The sequence below is a fragment of the Phocoena sinus genome, chromosome 18, assembly GCF_008692025.1.
Source record: "Phocoena sinus isolate mPhoSin1 chromosome 18, mPhoSin1.pri, whole genome shotgun sequence".
Lineage (NCBI taxonomy): Eukaryota > Metazoa > Chordata > Mammalia > Artiodactyla > Phocoenidae > Phocoena > Phocoena sinus.
Window position 1 is genome coordinate 63,238,833 of NC_045780.1, and position 9,555 is coordinate 63,248,387.

The window sequence follows — 9,555 nt, forward strand, 5'->3', positions numbered from 1 at the left end:
AATCGTGAGGAAGGAGCTGCAGCTTTTGGGGGGGAGCGCGGAGGGGGAAGGGGGAAGCAGGACACTTGGGGGGCCAGTTAATATGTGCTTTGACCAAAGGCTGAGGACCTGATTACCAGGAGAAACAAAGAGTCATTACACATTTTCAGAACTCAATGACATGATACAAGCAGCATGACAAGAAACTTAAACTGGCTCTTTGAACCAAAGATACATTGTGTTTCTTGTAAGGTGACCGTTAAAGAAAAACCGAACATAAGTTCATGAAAGCATAGATAGTAACGCTGGAAAGGAAAGAAAGATTTAGAAATGCCAAAGCACTAAATGAACCCAGTGACCAGTAGCCTGTGGAAGTGGAGCAGGAGACAAATGGGCCCCAGGCTGAGCACCTGGAATCTGTTCCCTGTGACAGATACTCCAAGATAAAGATGATGGCAGGAGTTGAGTCCTGCTTAGATAAAAGATAGAGACCACATATTTCTCATTCTTGAGGTCAAGGAGACCTCCCAAACTACACATGCACAGAAAGGTTCCCCAGGGCTCAGAGAAGGGAGGGGGCGCCAGACCATAATATATTCTGTCAACTTCCCAGAGACCCTTGTGCTGGTAATCCATCTTGGCTAGAAGGTGCACATGCACACAGAAGAGGGTCCTGAGTCAGACCAAATGTGGACTCAGAGCCAGACAAGCAAGATGATTGGCCAGAGGAAACCTGGAAGAACTGCCCCCATATAAGTGATTTTAAACTACCCCAAAGGCACAACTCTTCTCTGAGCCTGCCCGTGTGTCTATCTACACATGACTTTTTTCCCTCCTAATAAACTCTTTACTTGTTTCACTACTTTTTGTCTCTCTGCTGAAATTCCTTTCTCCAGAGCAGACGAGCCAGGGCCTTGTCACTAGCCACTGGCCCTCCTGGTCTAGTGGCTAGGATTCAGTGCTCTCACTGCCACGGCCTGGCTTCAATCCCCGGTCAGGGAACTGAGATCCTGCTTCAAGGCTCCGCAGGCTGCGGTCACCTCACAGCCACCTGAGATCAGAAGGTACAGGTCAGCAAAAGTAAAAGAAACCACTCAAGATACACACACTGTGAACGGTGCTGCTCCAAATAGAGAAATTAAAAAATAAATACAAAGGTGACCGTTAAAGAAAGGATAGAGAGGATAAAGGGGGAATATTTTGATGGGAAAAGACAAAGCTTTTACATTTTCAAAGGAAAAGATTAATAAGTACCTAGAATTGTTAGGGATTTGGGACCAAAGGTGAGAATTCAGGGTCGAAAGTCTAGACAAGATGGTTATATACTCCAAAGAGTAACGGGATGTGGAAGCCAAAGCCAGGCTTGGGCGGGGAAGCTGGTGGAGAAAAGAATCGTTAAGGTTAGGAGAAGAAAAGTGAAACCATGAAAGGTCCAGAGATCTGGAAACAAGAGAATAAAGTATCTCAGATGTCAAAAAAATAGTATTTTGGGGGTTTCCCTGGTGGCGCAGTGGTTGAGAGTCTGCCTGCCGTTGCAGGGGACACGGGTTCGTGCCCCGGTCTGGGAAGATCCCACATGCCGCTGAGTGGCTGGGCCAGTGAGCCATGGCCACTGAGCCTGTGCGTCCGGAGCTTGTGCTCCACAACGGGAGAGGCCACAACAGTGAGAGGCCTGTGTGACGCAAAAAAAAGAAAAGAAAAGTGTGAAGTGGGGCTTCCCTGGTGGCACAGTGGTTGAGAGTCTGCCTGCCAATGCAGGGGACGTGGGTTCGATCCCTGATCCGGGAAGATCCCACATGCCATGGAGCAACTAAGCCTGAGCTCCACGACTACTGAGCCTGTGCTCTAGAGCCCACGAGTCACAACTACTGAGCCCGTGTGCCACAGCTATTGCAACCCGTGCACCTAGAGCCCATGCTCCGCAACAAAAGAAGCCGCCGCAATGAGAAGCCCAAGCACCGCAACGAAGAGTAGCCCTTGCTCACCACAACTAGAGAAAGCCTGCGCACAGCAACGAAGACCCAATGCAGCCAAAAACAAATAAATAAATTTATTTTAAAAAAAAAAAGCCAAGGGACATCTGCTTGAAACATCAGAAAACTTTGAGAGAGGATATATCTTTGAGACTTGAGAGAAGAATAAAAGATAGATAGATAGATCAATTAAAGTTGAGAGGTCTGATAGGATTGAGGTCTTCAAGAAAGAAAACAAGTCCTGAAAAGTTACAGAGAATAATCCAGGGAACCAGTGAGGGATAAGTAAAAGGAGTGCTGAGCGGGCGGACCTGGCCAAGTTGAGGCGGTACAGCAGGCTGAAGCAGGGCACCAGCTGCATGAAGTCGCAGGACTTCCTCTGGGAGCAGTCTGCAGTCTTCAAGCAGAAGGCTCACCATGGCGCCATCCAAGGCTGGAGATGAGCAGGGCCCACGAGGGAGTCGAAAATGCTGGCAGGAGCACTGAGGCAGCTGACTGCTTAGCATTGTACATGGTGGGAAGGACTCAACTTTGGTCTGCTGAGAGAAGCTTGATTTTAGCCAAAAAAGGCCGGGATGAGTAATGTCGTAATTCCCAAAGCAGAAAGCAAGTTTCAACAGTTGTGGGAAAAGGAGACACAAGAAAATTCGCAGAAGAGCTGAATTTGCCACTTCTGAGTGACTGGGAGAGGTGTTTTATGACAGGGAGTTCCACTCATGGTTGATGTGTCAGGGAGGCGGCATTAACCATGAGATCAAGGGTTCTGATAGTTCAGAACTTGGAGGTTGAAGAATGTCATTTTGGATGAGAGAATGAAACCGTGAAGAGGTAGGCCATGAGCTGGATTCTACTGGTTTGGGTAAATGAATTTTGATTTTTTTTTTTTCCTCTGAGCAGCGGTTCTCAAAGTATGGGCTTCAGATGGGCACCATCAGTGTCACATGAAAAACTGAAAAAAACATAATTTCTTGGGCCCCACCTCTCTGTTGAATCAGAAACTCTGGGGATGAGACTCAGCAATCCAGGTTTTAACAGGCTCTCCAGGTGATACGTGTTCAAGTTGAGAACAACTGTCTTGGAGAACAGAGCAAGGAAGATGAAAAGGATAGATGACAAGAACCTTATCTGTTAAAGTGGAGTGAGTGAGGCTTGATCAATATTCTGAAGCAATCACGTAAAACACAAGTAATAATGATAACCAAGCAATAAACACTTTTTTTAAACCTTTTGCATTTTAAACCTTTTGCATATATTTGAAAGTTTCATTCAAATGTATCTACATTTTCTGCAGAGCAAAGGAAAGACCTATGGAACAGGAGAAAAGATTTGCAAACCATATTTCTGATAAGAAGTTAATATCTAAACTAAATAAGAAACATCCTAGACTTTAATAGAAAAATACACAAATAACCTGATATAAAATATGGGTAAAAAAATTGAATAGACATTTCTCCGAAGAGGACACAAAAATGGCCAACAGATATATGAAAAGAGGCTTAACGTCAGGGAATTGCAGATCAAAACTACAAGAGTACCCCATACTGAAGCTCTATACCTGCTCTTCAATGACAATTTCATAAAAAAAAAAAGATTGGAATGTTTACCAACTGTTCATAGAAAATAATTGAAAATTGCAAGAGGTGCATGCAAAGTTTAGGGATGCTGCATTTTAACAAGATAGAAAATAAATAGTTCAAAGGAGAAGAGTAAAATGTAGGAAAGTATAATTCACAACATTATAAATATGAGGCTGTTTTGTGATTTTCTAAGAGCAACCTTTTAACAGATACATTCTGAGGAATCATGACAAGTTAGACATGTTACCAATTCCTGGTAATTACTTTATGAAAAAATACGATTCATTGTTATTATTTACACAAAAACAATTTTACAGTGCTGTTTGAGTTTAATTATTTAAATGCCAGACTAAACATGTTCTCTAGAGAAATCTCAGTAAAATTATAATTTCATTAGTAAACAATGAGGCCTATTTCTTTCTCTACTGTATACTTAGCTGTACTCTGGTGATGACCAAGATGGGAATCCAAGTAACTGACAAAGCCTGAAGCTTTAGGGGCAGCAAGCACCCAACTAGGAAAAAGGCAGTATATAAATGCCCTCACGCTCACCCAAGCCTATGTATTCAATTTAAATGATTCGTAACTTATGTAATATAAACGCAATGCCAATGAAGTCTCTTAATACATCTGTAAAATATATTTATCTCAAAAATATTCCAAATTACTTAATTACAAAGGCAACATCTTTATGTTGTCTAAATGCAGTCTGCGTGCATTGTAGAAAGTAACAAAATTCAGATAAATAATACCAAGAAAATTAAAATGCCATATTTCTACCATCCATAGATTGCTACACACACTCTTTAGACTAGACCTCAGTGTAACGCTTCCAAGATATTTTGGTATCTCGCACACAAATACACACACCTCACATTTTTTTTCAGTTAGTTATCCTCTGTGTTTCCTTATCCATAAATGTTCATGTTACCTAATACATAGTCCATATTCTAATTTCCCCAACTGACCCAGAAATACTCATTACAGTTGGTGTATCTAAACCAGAACACACGTTGGCTTCTGTTTGTTTTCTTTTCACAGTCCTTGAATCTCTTCTTTTTAAATCTAACACACTTGCCCCTTCTGTTGTTATTTTCCTTCACAGTATTGACTCGTTGAGGAGACTTTGCCAGTTATACTGAAGAATACTTCACCTTCTAGATGTGCTACAGAGTAACTTAGCTTATTCTTTTCTCTTGAATTTGGTTCTAAATACTTGGTGGATTCAGAACACACCACAGATGATGCAGTGCACATCAACACATCAGGAGACATCTGGATGACCCATCATTCATGACACTAAGACTAACCACAGAATTTAGGTCATGATAGATTCCTTCAGGTATAGCTACTTCTCTCCCTTGGGACTAGAAAGTTATCTCTGTGGTTTTACTTTGGTATCCTTCAAATACCCAATCCCTATCAAACCTAGTAGTCTTTACACTAATTGATAATCCTTGCCAGAATTGGTGTCCATTTAGGAGCTGCAAATTGCTGCTATTTTAAATCCTTCAAATTCAGAAAGCAGAATTAAACAGAATTATTATGGTTTCATTTACTTAGTGCTTACAAAGTGTCAGGTTCTGTGCAATGGTCTTTATAAGTACTGAGTCATTTAAACCTCATTCCAATCCTACAAGGTGGGTAATATCTAGTTCATGGAGCCAATGAGGAAACTGAGCCTATTAGAATAACCCTCTTCAAGAAGTTAAATCATCTGTTCTGGCTAGCTGCTCATTAATGTTCGAGGGAGAAGCTAAACCCTTCATCTGGCTTACTCCAAAGAATATGATATTTCCCGTTAAGTAACAATTTGCCTCCTCCAACCACAAATGTGTTTTGCTTTGGTTTAAAAAATTAATTCATTAATAATAATGTTAAAATGGCACTATGAAATATAACCTGTATATATTTGTATTTCCAGAAAACGAACAGTCTTACCCTATCAAGTGGAGGTAGTTTATGCTACCTCAGCTGAGTTCTCTCTGCCCCTCCTTCTCCCTCTTTAGCACTCAATTTCTAAAATCTCTTCAGTTAAATTTAAAAGAGTATTGGCATTTTTTGAAAATTCAAAATTGGGGGGTGGGAGGAGAGGTCAGAGGCAATGTTAGAGACCTTGTGAGGAAACCTCTGTTGGCTTATTTCCCCCAGAGTCACAAATGTGCACCTGGTATTTAAAAAGTCAAATTATTATACTGAGGCTTTTTGAATATTTGTCACAAATAGTCTCTTCCATTCCATGACTTACTATTTTGCTGCCATTACGCTATATCCTGATGACCAGAAGTCCTTCATTTTAATGGTAGCAAATTTATCAATCTTTTTCTTTGTATTTTGCACCTCTGTCTGTAATAAATCCATTCTTACCCAAAAGGCAAGAAAATATTGTCTTTGGTTATCTTCTTTTAAAAGGTTACAGTTGTATTTTTCACATTGAACCTAACCGGAATTATTTCTTTTCTTTTTGGATATGGCATGAGTTAGTGATCCATTTTCTGCCTTATTATCTATTTATTTTGTTTTGATGATTGAAAGCTCAACCTTTTCCTCATTGAACTTCTAATAGACCTCCTGACCGAGTTCAAGTTCTATATTTGCTGGGTCTTCCTTTAAGATCAGTGACCTCTTGCATTAATCAATTTGTCTACTGCCGTGTATGTACTACATATTGTTTAAGTATTACAACATTTTTATAAATCTTTCAGTTTGTTATTACATAAAAGAAACTTGGATAAGTGTGTCCTTTTCCACATGGACACACAAACACAGACATACACATAACAACTAAAATTTTGTTTGAAATGTTATATAAAATTTCACTGAATCAGTAGGTCTATTTGGGGAGAATTAACATGTTTAAAATATTTAGTCTTTGAATCCATGTACTTGGAAAGTATCACTATTTATTTGTTTTTCTTAAATATCCTTAAAAGTTTACTATTTATGTATGAAATCCCTTTGTATCTTTGGCTATATTTATTCTTAAACACTGCACATTATTATAGCTATTGTAAATTGTTTACCTTTTCAAATTGTGTTTGTTTTTTGTTTTTTTTTTGTATTTTAATTTCAGGCCGCTCTTATTTCATGCTATACATAACATAAAAGCTGTTTCCAGTCAGATGATGTCAGAAGGCTATAGATGTTGAAAAAAGAACAGAAAATACAAAATCTCTTTTGCAGACCCTTTTGCTATTAGCTGAAGGTACTAGATATCCATAGCTATAGCTATGACTAAGGTACGTGGCACATTAAAAAAAAATCCTGGTTCTACCATATTTACTGCTATGGTAGGTACTGGCACTACCATAGCATTAACAAAATTTTCACAAACCGAGATATCTGACTTCCATGTAACAGAAGTACGAATAGCAGATGGTTGAGGTAGCAATCAAGTTGTGTTTTCTAATTATATTTTACAAATGCGTAGAAATAAAAATTGCTGTTTGTATATTGATTTTTGAATCAAACATTACTAAATCTCATAAAATTCTAATCATTTTTCTTAAGAGTTGTTTTCTGTAAAGACAATCATATTTTGGCAAATGAATATTTTGTTTTACCTTTTGTTATTCTTATATACTTGCATTCTGTTTTCTTTTACTATTGTCCTGCCTTGAATTGCAAGGTAAAATTAGAAAAGAAATTATAGTGGCTATCTTCGACCATGTTCTTACTTTTTGGGGAAACGTTTTCAATGTTTCATCATAAAACATGATATTTGTTGTAGCTTTTGTATATATTTATCATTTTCTAAGAATTCTTATGATTGGATACTGAGTTTTATTGAATACTTCCTTTGCATCTAATGATATTCTATGGGTTTCATTTTAATGTTTACATTACTTATATTAATTACATGAATTACATTAATATGTTTCATGATGGAAAACCATCCTTGCATTAGAAAATAAACACAACTTGATAAAATGTATCATATTTTTATACTTGGCTAGATTTGTAATCTGTAATTTGTTGTTATATGGGGGAAGACCCTATAAGCAGAGGGAAGAGCAAGTAAAAGGCTCTGGGTACAAAAGTACCTGGCATATTCAAGGAACTGCACGAAATTCAGAGTAGCTGAGGAGAGTCAACAGAAGAGTAGAAAATGCATTTAGAAGGATAACGCAGGGCTAGATCCTGTCAGACCTCGAAGGTCATATTAAGGCCCTGGCATTTACTCTGAGATAAAAAGCAGTGTAGGGCTTCCCTGGTGGCGCAGTGGTTGAGAGTCCGCCTGCCGATGCAGAGGACACGGGTTCGTGCCCCGGTCCGGGAAAATCCCACATGCTGCGGAGCGGCTGGGCCCGTGAGCCATGGCCGCTGAGCCTGCGCGTCCGGAGCCTGTGCTCCGCAATGGGAGAGGCCGCAACAGTGAGAGGCCCGTGTACTGCAAAAAAGTAAAAATAAAAAATAAAAAAGCAGTGTAAGCATTTTAAGGAAATCTACATTTTAACAGGATCACTCTGTCTGCCGTGTTAAAAGGAGATAGGATGGGGTAAGGGCAGAAGCAGAGAGACCATCCGAAGCATATTACAAGAATGTTGATAAAAAATGTTGAAAGCTTTGACCACGTGTGGTAGTGGGGATAACGCAGAAGACAGTTGCATATGCATTTCTGGAATCCAGCGCTTGGGAGTCATCAACATTTAGATAATATGTAAAGCCACGTGAGTGGAGTAGATCACTTAGGTAGTAAGTGTGACTAGAAAAGACAAGATGTCCAACTACTCTGCCCTGGGACACTCCAATATGTGAAGATAGAGTAGATGAACAGGAACCAGCAAAAGACAATGAGAGCAAGTGACTACAACTGTAAGAGGAAAACTAGGCAAGTGTGGCGTTGGAAGTCAAGTGAAGAAAGTGTTTCAAGATGGACATAGTGATCAGCTATGATAGATGCTACCTGTAAATCAAGATGATGAGTGAGAAATGATCATTGGCAATTGGTGGTCACTGCTGAGCTTGATAAAGTGCAGGTTTAGTGCACTGGTATAGTATAGGAGGAAACCTGATTGCGGTGAATTCAAGGGAGAATGAAAGGAGAATACAGGAAAGGGTGAGTCTTTTAGAGGGTGCTTTTATTTTAAAAGGGGAAATGAAAAGTATCGTGAGAGCTGGAGGGAGATAGGGAGTCAAGAGGAAATCATTTCATGATGGTGGTAAAAAAGAAAAAAATCCTACCTGGATGATGTTCTGAATAATCTAAGAAAAGGGAAAAAATGATGATGTCGGAGGGAGATGAAAGAATTCCTGGATTATTATCCTTGAGCCAGTAAGGGAAAGTAGGGTAAGGGCACAAAACTAGAGCCAACCTCAGTGCAGAATGTGGAGGGTTCCTTCATAATAACATGAGACAATGTTGTCCCCAGGAGCTCAGCAACAGATACCTGGGTAGATAGGGTCTGAGCTCTTGGAAATCTTATTCTGATCGCTTCCATTTTTGCAAAGAGGAAAGAAATTAAGTTATGAGCTGATAATAAGGATAAGCAGACATGTTGCAAGTAGGAAGAAATGGGGAGAAAATAAGAAGTGTGCAAAAGAGAAAATCAACCAGGAAAATGTATTTTGATCAGTGGGCAGCTTGAAGAATCCTCTTAGTTTAGAAATTATAAATTTAAAGTGAGATCGGTAAGCACATTTTGTTTTGTTTTTGTTTGTCTTTTGGTTATAGTCTGGACATAGAGTGTGCAGAGTTGAATTTGACCAATGCTTTGGTTTTACCGAGTGGGATAAAGAGCAAGAGAGTCAAGGGTCTGTTATGCGTTACTCCTTTTCAAAATTCTGTGGTTGGTGGTATGATTTCTAAAATTAAAAATTTATTTACAACCATCATTAAATCCAAAGAAAGAGTTTTTGACTTTATAATTTTCCCCATTAATAAAAACAAAAACTAACATCATGGGGAATAAGGACATTATTCTCAAAAGTACTTTGAACCACAATATTGAACCATCATGACTGGAAATAAGTAACTTGCAGTATGAATGGAAATTTGCACTTAATATATCAAAAAGAGTTTATAC